At 52.1% G+C, this 9,764-nt stretch overlaps 1 long non-coding RNA gene across 2 annotated transcripts in view; it reads right to left on the bottom strand.

The window, feature by feature from the left end:
* Nucleotides 1–247: 247 nt before the first annotated feature.
* The window catches only part of LOC127921970 (uncharacterized), a 9,572-nt gene continuing 55 nt past the window's right edge, over nucleotides 248–9,764 (bottom strand). The window contains exons 1-3 of one of the 2 annotated variants that reach the window (XR_008110095.1): nucleotides 9,572–9,764; nucleotides 7,451–7,716; nucleotides 248–299 (exon numbers count right to left, since the gene is read on the bottom strand). The exon at nucleotides 9,572–9,764 is cut by the window's right edge and continues 55 nt beyond it. This is a non-coding gene — a long non-coding RNA (uncharacterized LOC127921970). Of the gene's footprint in view, nucleotides 300–3,582; nucleotides 3,635–7,450; nucleotides 7,717–9,571 lie in introns of those variants that run through there. The other variant, XR_008110094.1, reaches the window with a different exon arrangement.

The following is a 9,764-nucleotide window of genomic DNA, read 5'->3' as shown; positions in this document are numbered from 1 at the left end:
TAGCTGCTCTAACCACTAGGCTACCTGCCTCTAACCACTAGGCTACCTGTTCTAACCACTAGGCTACCTGCTCTAACCACTAGAATCTAACCACTAGGCTACCTGCCTCGAACCACTATGCTACCTGCCTCTAACCACTAGTCTAGCTGCTCTAACCACGAGGCTACCTGCCTCTAACCACTAGGCTCCTGCTCGGACCACTAGGCTCTAACCACTGGCTACCTGCTCTAACCACTAGATTACCTGCTCTAACCACTAGGCTACCTGCTCTAACCACTAGGCTCTAACCACTAGGCTACCTGCTCTAACCACTAGCCTCTAACCACTAGGCTCCCTGCTCTAACCACTAGGCTCTAACCACTAGGCTACCTGCTCTAACCACTAGATTACCTGCTCTAACCACTAGTCTACCTGCTCTAACCACTAGGCTACCTGCTCTAACCAATAGGCTACCAGCCTCTAACCACTAGGCTACCTGCTTCTAACCACTAGGCTCTAACCACTAGGCTAGCTGCTCTAACCACTAGGCTACCTGCCTCTAACCACTAGGCTAGCTGCTCTAACCACTAGGCTACCTGCTCTAACCACTAGGCTACCTGTCTCTAACCACTAGGCTAGCTGCTCTAACCACTAGGCTACCTGCTCTAACCACTAGGCTACCTGTCTCTAACCACTAGGCTAGCTGCTCTAACCACTAGGCTACCTGTCTCTAACCACTAGGCTCTAACCACTAGGCTACCTGCTCTAACCACTAGACTACCTGCTCTAACTACTAGGCTCTAACCACTAGGCTAGCTGCTCTAACCACTAGGCTACCTGCTCTAACCACTAGGCTCCCTGCTCTCACCACTAGGCTCTAACCACTAGGCTCTAACCACTAGGCTACCTGCCTCCAACCACTAGGCTACCTGCCTCTAAAGGCTAGGCAACCTGCTCCAACCACTAGGCTCAAACCACTAGGCTCTAAACACTAGGCTCCCTGTCTCTAACGACTAGGCTACCTGTCTCTAACCACTAGGCAACCTGCCTCTAACCACTAGGCTAGCTGCTCTAACCACTAGGCTACCTGCCTCTAACCACTAGGCTACCTGCTCTAACCACTAGGCTCTAACCACTAGGCTAGCTGCTCTAACCACTATGCTACCTGCCTCTAACCACTAGTCTAGCTGCTCTAACCACGAGGCTACCTGCCTCTAACCACTAGGCTCCTGCTCTAACCACTAGGCTACCTGCTCTAACCACTCGGCTCTAACCACTAGGCTACCTGCTCTAACCACTAGGCTCTAACCACGAGGCTACCTGTCTCTAACCACTAGGATATCTGCTCAAACCACTAGGCTACCTGCTCTAACCACTAGGCTACCTGTCTCTAACCACTAGGTTAGCTGCTCTAACCACTAGGCTACCTGTCTCTAACCACTAGGCTCTAACCACTAGGCTACCTGCTCTAACCACTAGACTACCTGCTCTAACTACTAGGCTCTAACCACTAGGCTAGCTGCTCTAACCACTAGGCTACCTGCTCTAACCACTAGGCTCCCTGCTCTCACCACTAGGCTCTAACCACTAGGCTACCTGCCTCCAACCACTAGGCTACCTGCCTCTAAAGGCTAGGCAACCTGCTCCAACCACTAGGCTCAAACCACTAGGCTCTAAACACTAGGCTCCCTGTCTCTAACGACTAGGCTACCTGTCTCTAACCACTAGGCAACCTGCCTCTAACCACTAGGCTAGCTGCTCTAACCACTAGGCTACCTGCCTCTAACCACTAGGCTACCTGCTCTAACCACTAGGCTACCTGTCTCTAACCACTAGGCTAGCTGCTCTAACCACTAGGCTACCTGTCTCTAACCACTAGGCTCTAACCACTAGGCTACCTGCTCTAACCACTAGACTACCTGCTCTAACTACTAGGCTCTAACCACTAGGCTACCTGCCTCCAACCACTAGGCTACCTGCCTCTAAAGGCTAGGCAACCTGCTCCAACCACTAGGCTCAAACCACTAGGCTCTAAACACTAGGCTCCCTGTCTCTAACGACTAGGCTACCTGTCTCTAACCACTAGGCAACCTGCCTCTAACCACTAGGCTAGCTGCTCTAACCACTAGGCTACCTGCCTCTAACCACTAGGCTACCTGCTCTAACCACTAGGCTCTAACCACTAGGCTAGCTGCTCTAACCACTATGCTACCTGCCTCTAACCACTAGTCTAGCTGCTCTAACCACGAGGCTACCTGCCTCTAACCACTAGGCTCCCTGCTCTAACCACTAGGCTACCTGCTCTAACCACTCGGCTCTAACCACTAGGCTACCTGCTCTAACCACTAGGCTCTAACCACGAGGCTACCTGTCTCTAACCACTAGGATATCTGCTCAAACCACTAGGCTACCTGCTCTAACCACTAGGCTACCTGTCTCTAACCACTAGGTTAGCTGCTCTAACCACTAGGCTACCTGTCTCTAACCACTAGGCTCTAACCACTAGGCTACCTGCTCTAACCACTAGACTACCTGCTCTAACTACTAGGCTCTAACCACTAGGCTAGCTGCTCTAACCACTAGGCTACCTGCTCTAACCACTAGGCTCCCTGCTCTCACCACTAGGCTCTAACCACTAGGCTCTAACCACTAGGCTACCTGCCTCCAACCACTAGGCTACCTGCCTCTAAAGGCTAGGCAACCTGCTCCAACCACTAGGCTCAAACCACTAGGCTCTAAACACTAGGCTCCCTGTCTCTAACGACTAGGCTACCTGTCTCTAACCACTAGGCAACCTGCCTCTAACCACTAGGCTAGCTGCTCTAACCACTAGGCTACCTGCCTCTAACCACTAGGCTACCTGCTCTAACCACTAGGCTCTAACCACTAGGCTAGCTGCTCTAACCACTATGCTACCTGCCTCTAACCACTAGTCTAGCTGCTCTAACCACGAGGCTACCTGCCTCTAACCACTAGGCTCCCTGCTCTAACCACTAGGCTACCTGCTCTAACCACTCGGCTCTAACCACTAGGCTACCTGCTCTAACCACTAGGCTCTAACCACGAGGCTACCTGTCTCTAACCACTAGGATATCTGCTCAAACCACTAGGCTACCTGCTCTAACCACTAGGCTTGCTGCTCTAACCACTAGGCTACCTGCCTCTAACCACTAGGCTCTAACCACTAGGCTTCCTGCCTCTAACCACTAGGCTAGCTGCTCTAACCACTAGGCTACCTGCCTCTAACCACTAGGCTACCTGCTCTAACCACTAGGCTACCTGCTCTAACCACTAGGCTCTAACCACTAGGCTAGCTGCTCTAACCACTAGGCCACCTGCCTCTAACCACTAGGCTAGCTGCTCTAACCACTAGGCTACCTGCCTCTAACCACTAGGCTACCTGTTCTAACCACTAGGCTACCTGCTCTAACCACTAGAATCTAACCACTAGGCTACCTGCCTCGAACCACTATGCTACCTGCCTCTAACCACTAGTCTAGCTGCTCTAACCACGAGGCTACCTGCCTCTAACCACTAGGCTCCCTGCTCGAACCACTAGGCTCTAACCACTAGGCTACCTGCTCTAACCACTAGATTACCTGCTCTAACCACTAGGCTACCTGCTCTAACCACTAGGCTCTAACCACTAGGCTACCTGCTCTAACCACTAGCCTCTAACCACTAGGCTCCCTGCTCTAACCACTAGGCTCTAACCACTAGGCTACCTGCTCTAACCACTAGATTACCTGCTCTAACCACTAGTCTACCTGCTCTAACCACTAGGCTACCTGCTCTAACCAATAGGCTACCAGCCTCTAACCACTAGGCTACCTGCTTCTAACCACTAGGCTCTAACCACTAGGCTAGCTGCTCTAACCACTAGGCTACCTGCCTCTAACCACTAGGCTAGCTGCTCTAACCACTAGGCTACCTGCTCTAACCACTAGGCTACCTGTCTCTAACCACTAGGCTAGCTGCTCTAACCACTAGGCTACCTGCTCTAACCACTAGGCTACCTGTCTCTAACCACTAGGCTAGCTGCTCTAACCACTAGGCTCCCTGTCTCTAACCACTAGGCTCTAACCACTAGGCTACCTGCTCTAACCACTAGACTCCCTGCTCTAACTACTAGGCTCTAACCACTAGGCTAGCTGCTCTAACCACTAGGCTACCTGCTCTAACCACTCTCCCTGCTCTCACCACTAGGCTCCAAGCACTAGGCTCTAACCACTAGGCTACCTGCCTCCAACCACTAGGCTACCTGCCTCTAAAGGCTAGGCAACCTGCTCCAACCACTAGGCTCAAACCACTAGGCTCTAAACACTAGGCTCCCTGTCTCTAACGACTAGGCTACCTGTCTCTAACCACTAGGCAACCTGCCTCTAACCACTAGGCTAGCTGCTCTAACCACTAGGCTACCTGCCTCTAACCACTAGGCTACCTGCTCTAACCACTAGGCTCTAACCACTAGGCTAGCTGCTCTAACCACTATGCTACCTGCCTCTAACCACTAGTCTAGCTGCTCTAACCACGAGGCTACCTGCCTCTAACCACTAGGCTCCCTGCTCTAACCACTAGGCTACCTGCTCTAACCACTCGGCTCTAACCACTAGGCTACCTGCTCTAACCACTAGGCTCTAACCACGAGGCTACCTGTCTCTAACCACTAGGATATCTGCTCAAACCACTAGGCTACCTGCTCTAACCACTAGGCTACCTGTCTCTAACCACTAGGTTAGCTGCTCTAACCACTAGGCTACCTGTCTCTAACCACTAGGCTCTAACCACTAGGCTACCTGCTCTAACCACTAGACTACCTGCTCTAACTACTAGGCTCTAACCACTAGGCTAGCTGCTCTAACCACTAGGCTACCTGCTCTAACCACTAGGCTCCCTGCTCTCACCACTAGGCTCTAACCACTGGGCTACCTGCCTCCAACCACTAGGCTACCTGCCTCTAAAGGCTAGGCAACCTGCTCCAACCACTAGGCTCAAACCACTAGGCTCTAAACACTAGGCTCCTGTCTCTAACGACTAGGCTACCTGTCTCTAACCACTAGGCAACCTGCCTCTAACCACTAGGCTAGCTGCTCTAACCACTAGGCTACCTGCCTCTAACCACTAGGCTACCTGCTCTAACCACTAGGCTACCTGTCTCTAACCACTAGGCTAGCTGCTCTAACCACTAGGCTACCTGTCTCTAACCACTAGGCTCTAACCACTAGGCTACCTGCTCTAACCACTAGACTACCTGCTCTAACTACTAGGCTCTAACCACTAGGCTAGCTGCTCTAACCACTAGGCTACCTGCTCTAACCACTAGGCTCCCTGCTCTCACCACTAGGCTCTAACCACTAGGCTCTAACCACTAGGCTACCTGCCTCCAACCACTAGGCTACCTGCCTCTAAAGGCTAGGCAACCTGCTCCAACCACTAGGCTCAAACCACTAGGCTCTAAACACTAGGCTCCCTGTCTCTAACGACTAGGCTACCTGTCTCTAACCACTAGGCAACCTGCCTCTAACCACTAGGCTAGCTGCTCTAACCACTAGGCTACCTGCCTCTAACCACTAGGCTACCTGCTCTAACCACTAGGCTCTAACCACTAGGCTAGCTGCTCTAACCACTATGCTACCTGCCTCTAACCACTAGTCTAGCTGCTCTAACCACGAGGCTACCTGCCTCTAACCACTAGGCTCCCTGCTCTAACCACTAGGCTACCTGCTCTAACCACTCGGCTCTAACCACTAGGCTACCTGCTCTAACCACTAGGCTCTAACCACGAGGCTACCTGTCTCTAACCACTAGGATATCTGCTCAAACCACTAGGCTACCTGCTCTAACCACTAGGCTTGCTGCTCTAACCACTAGGCTACCTGCCTCTAACCACTAGGCTCTAACCACTAGGCTTCCTGCCTCTAACCACTAGGCTAGCTGCTCTAACCACTAGGCTACCTGCCTCTAACCACTAGGCTACCTGCTCTAACCACTAGGCTACCTGCTCTAACCACTAGGCTCTAACCACTAGGCTAGCTGCTCTAACCACTAGGCTACCTGCCTCTAACCACTAGGCTAGCTGCTCTAACCACTAGGCTACCTGCCTCTAACCACTAGGCTACCTGTTCTAACCACTAGGCTACCTGCTCTAACCACTAGAATCTAACCACTAGGCTACCTGCCTCGAACCACTATGCTACCTGCCTCTAACCACTAGTCTAGCTGCTCTAACCACGAGGCTACCTGCCTCTAACCACTAGGCTCCCTGCTCGAACCACTAGGCTCTAACCACTAGGCTACCTGCTCTAACCACTAGATTACCTGCTCTAACCACTAGGCTCTAACCACTAGGCTACCTCCTCTAACCACTAGCCTCTAACCACTAGGCTCCCTGCTCTAACCACTAGGCTCTAACCACTAGGCTACCTGCTCTAACCACTAGATTACCTGCTCTAACCACTAGTCTACCTGCTCTAACCACTAGGCTACCTGCTCTAACCAATAGGCTACCAGCCTCTAACCACTAGGCTACCTGCTTCTAACCACTAGGCTCTAACCACTAGGCTAGCTGCTCTAACCACTAGGCTACCTGCCTCTAACCACTAGGCTAGCTGCTCTAACCACTAGGCTACCTGCTCTAACCACTAGGCTACCTGTCTCTAACCACTAGGCTAGCTGCTCTAACCACTAGGCTACCTGCTCTAACCACTAGGCTACCTGTCTCTAACCACTAGGCTAGCTGCTCTAACCACTAGGCTACCTGTCTCTAACCACTAGGCTCTAACCACTAGGCTACCTGCTCTAACCACTAGACTACCTGCTCTAACTACTAGGCTCTAACCACTAGGCTAGCTGCTCTAACCACTAGGCTACCTGCTCTAACCACTAGGCTCCCTGCTCTCACCACTAGGCTCTAACCACTAGGCTCTAACCACTAGGCTACCTGCCTCCAACCACTAGGCTACCTGCCTCTAAAGGCTAGGCAACCTGCTCCAACCACTAGGCTCAAACCACTAGGCTCTAAACACTAGGCTCCCTGTCTCTAACGACTAGGCTACCTGTCTCTAACCACTAGGCAACCTGCCTCTAACCACTAGGCTAGCTGCTCTAACCACTAGGCTACCTGCCTCTAACCACTAGGCTACCTGCTCTAACCACTAGGCTCTAACCACTAGGCTAGCTGCTCTAACCACTATGCTACCTGCCTCTAACCACTAGTCTAGCTGCTCTAACCACGAGGCTACCTGCCTCTAACCACTAGGCTCCCTGCTCTAACCACTAGGCTACCTGCTCTAACCACTGCTCTAACCACTAGGCTACCTGCTCTAACCACTAAACCACTAGCTCTAACCACTAGGCTACCTGCCTCTAACCACTAGGCTAACCACTGGCTACCTGCTCTAACCACTAATACCACTAGGCCTGCTCTCACCTGCTCTAACCACTAGGCTACCTGCTCTAACCACTAGGCTACCTGCTCTAACCACTAGGCTCTAACCACTAGGCTACCTGCTCTAACCACTAGGCTCTAACCACTAGGCTACCTGCTCTAACCACTAGGCTCTAACCACTAGGCTACCTGCTCTAACCACTAGGCTCTAACCACTAGGCTACCTGCTCTAACCACTAGGCTACCTGCTCTAACCACTAGGCTCTAACCACTAGGCTACCTGCTCTAACCACTAGGCTCTAACCACTAGGCTACCTGCTCTAACCACTAGGCTCTAACCACTAGGCTACCTGCTCTAACCACTAGGCTACCACTGCCTCCACACTAACCACTAGGCTACCTCTACCTGCTCTAACCACTAGGCTACCTAACCACTGATTACCTGCTCTAACCACTAGGCTCTAACCACTAGGCTACCTGCTCTAACCACTAGGCTACCTGCCTCCACTAACCACTAGGCTAGCTGCTCTAACCACTAGGCTACCTGCCTCTAACCACTAGGCTACCTGCTCTAACCACTAGGCTACCTGCCTCTAACCACTAGGCTACCTGCTCTAACTAACCACTAGGCTACCTGCTCTAACCACTAGGCTACCTGCCTCTAACCACTAGGCTAACCACTAGGCTACCTGCCTCTAACCACTAGGCTACCTGTCTCTAACCACTAGGCTAGCTGCTCTAACCACTAGGCTACCTGCTCTAACCACTAGGCTACCTGCTCTAACCACTAGGCTCTAACCACTAGGCTACCTGCTCTAACCACTAGATTACCTGCTCTAACCACTAGGCTACCTGCTCTAACCACTAGGCTACCTGCTCTAACCACTAGGCTCTAACCACTAGGCTACCTGCTCTAACCACTAGGCTACCTCTAACCACTAGGCTCCCTGCTCTAACCACCACCACTAGGCTAGGCTCTAACCACTAGGCTACCTGCTCTAACCACTAGGCTACCTGCTCTAACCACTAGGCTCTACCTGCTCTAACCACTAGGCTACCTGCTCTAACCAATAGGCTACCAGCCTCTAACCACTAGGCTACCTGCTTCTAAACCACTAGGCTCTAACCACTAGGGCTCTAACCTGCTCTAACCACCAGGCTAGCTCTAACCACTAGGCTACCTGCTCTAACCACTAGGCTAGCTGCTCTAACCTGTCTCTAACCACTAGGCTACCTGCTCTAACCACTGGCTACCTGCTCTAACCACTAGGCTACCTGTCTCTAACCACTAGGCTAGCTGCTCTAACCACTAGGCTACCTGTCTCTAACCACTAGGCTCTAACCACTAGGCTACCTGCTCTAACCACTAGACTACCTGCTCTAACTACTAGGCTCTAACCACTAGGCTAGCTGCTCTAACCACTAGGCTACCTGCTCTAACCACTAGGCTCCCTGCTCTCAACCACTAGGCTAGGCTCTAACCACTAGGCTACCTGCCTCCAACCACTAGGCTACCTGCCTCTAGGCTCTAACCACTAGGCAACCTAGGCTCCAACCACTGGCTCAAACCACTAGGCTCTAAACACTGCTCCCTGTCTCTAACCACTAGGCTACCAGTCCTAACCACTAGGCAACCTGCCTCTAACCACTAGGCTAGCTCTAACCACTAGGCTACCTGCCTCTAACCACTAGGCTACCTGCTCTAACCACTAGGCTCTAACCACTAGGCTAGGCTCCTGCTCTAACCACTAGGCTGCTACCACTGCCTCTAACCACTAGTCTAGCTGCTCTAACCACTAGGCTACCTGCCTCTAACCACTAGGCTACCTGCTCTAACCACTAGGCAGGCTACCTGCTCTAACCACTAACCACTAGGCTACCTGCTCTAACCACTAGGCTACCACTCGGCTCTAACCACTAGGCTACCTGCTCTAACCACTAGGCTCTAACCACTGCTACCTCTAACCACTGGCTACCTGCTGCTCTAACCACTAGGCTACCTGCTCTAACCACTAGGCTCTAACCACTGGCTAGCTGCTCTAACCACTAGGCTACCTGCTCTCACCACTAGGCTCTACCTGCTCTGCTCTAACCACTCGGCTCTAACCACTAGGCCTGCTCTAACCACTGGCTCTAACCACTAGGCTACCTTATCTAACCACTAGGCACTAACCACTAGGCTACCTGCTCTAACCACTAGGCTACCTGCTCTAACCACTAGGCTACCTGCTCTAACCACTAGGCTCTAACCACTAGGCTACCTGCTCTAACCACTAGGCTACCTGCTCTAACCACTAGGCTACCTGCTCTAACAACTATGCTACCTGCTCTAACCACTAGGCTACCTGCTCTAACCACTGGGCTCTAACCACTAGGCTACCTGCTCTAACCACTAGGC

This window comes from Oncorhynchus keta, unplaced genomic scaffold (assembly GCF_023373465.1).
Source record: "Oncorhynchus keta strain PuntledgeMale-10-30-2019 unplaced genomic scaffold, Oket_V2 Un_contig_24212_pilon_pilon, whole genome shotgun sequence".
Classification (NCBI taxonomy): Eukaryota; Metazoa; Chordata; class Actinopteri; order Salmoniformes; family Salmonidae; genus Oncorhynchus; species Oncorhynchus keta.
Note: the sequence above shows the minus strand (reverse complement) of the source record. Positions and strands in the feature narration are given on the sequence as shown.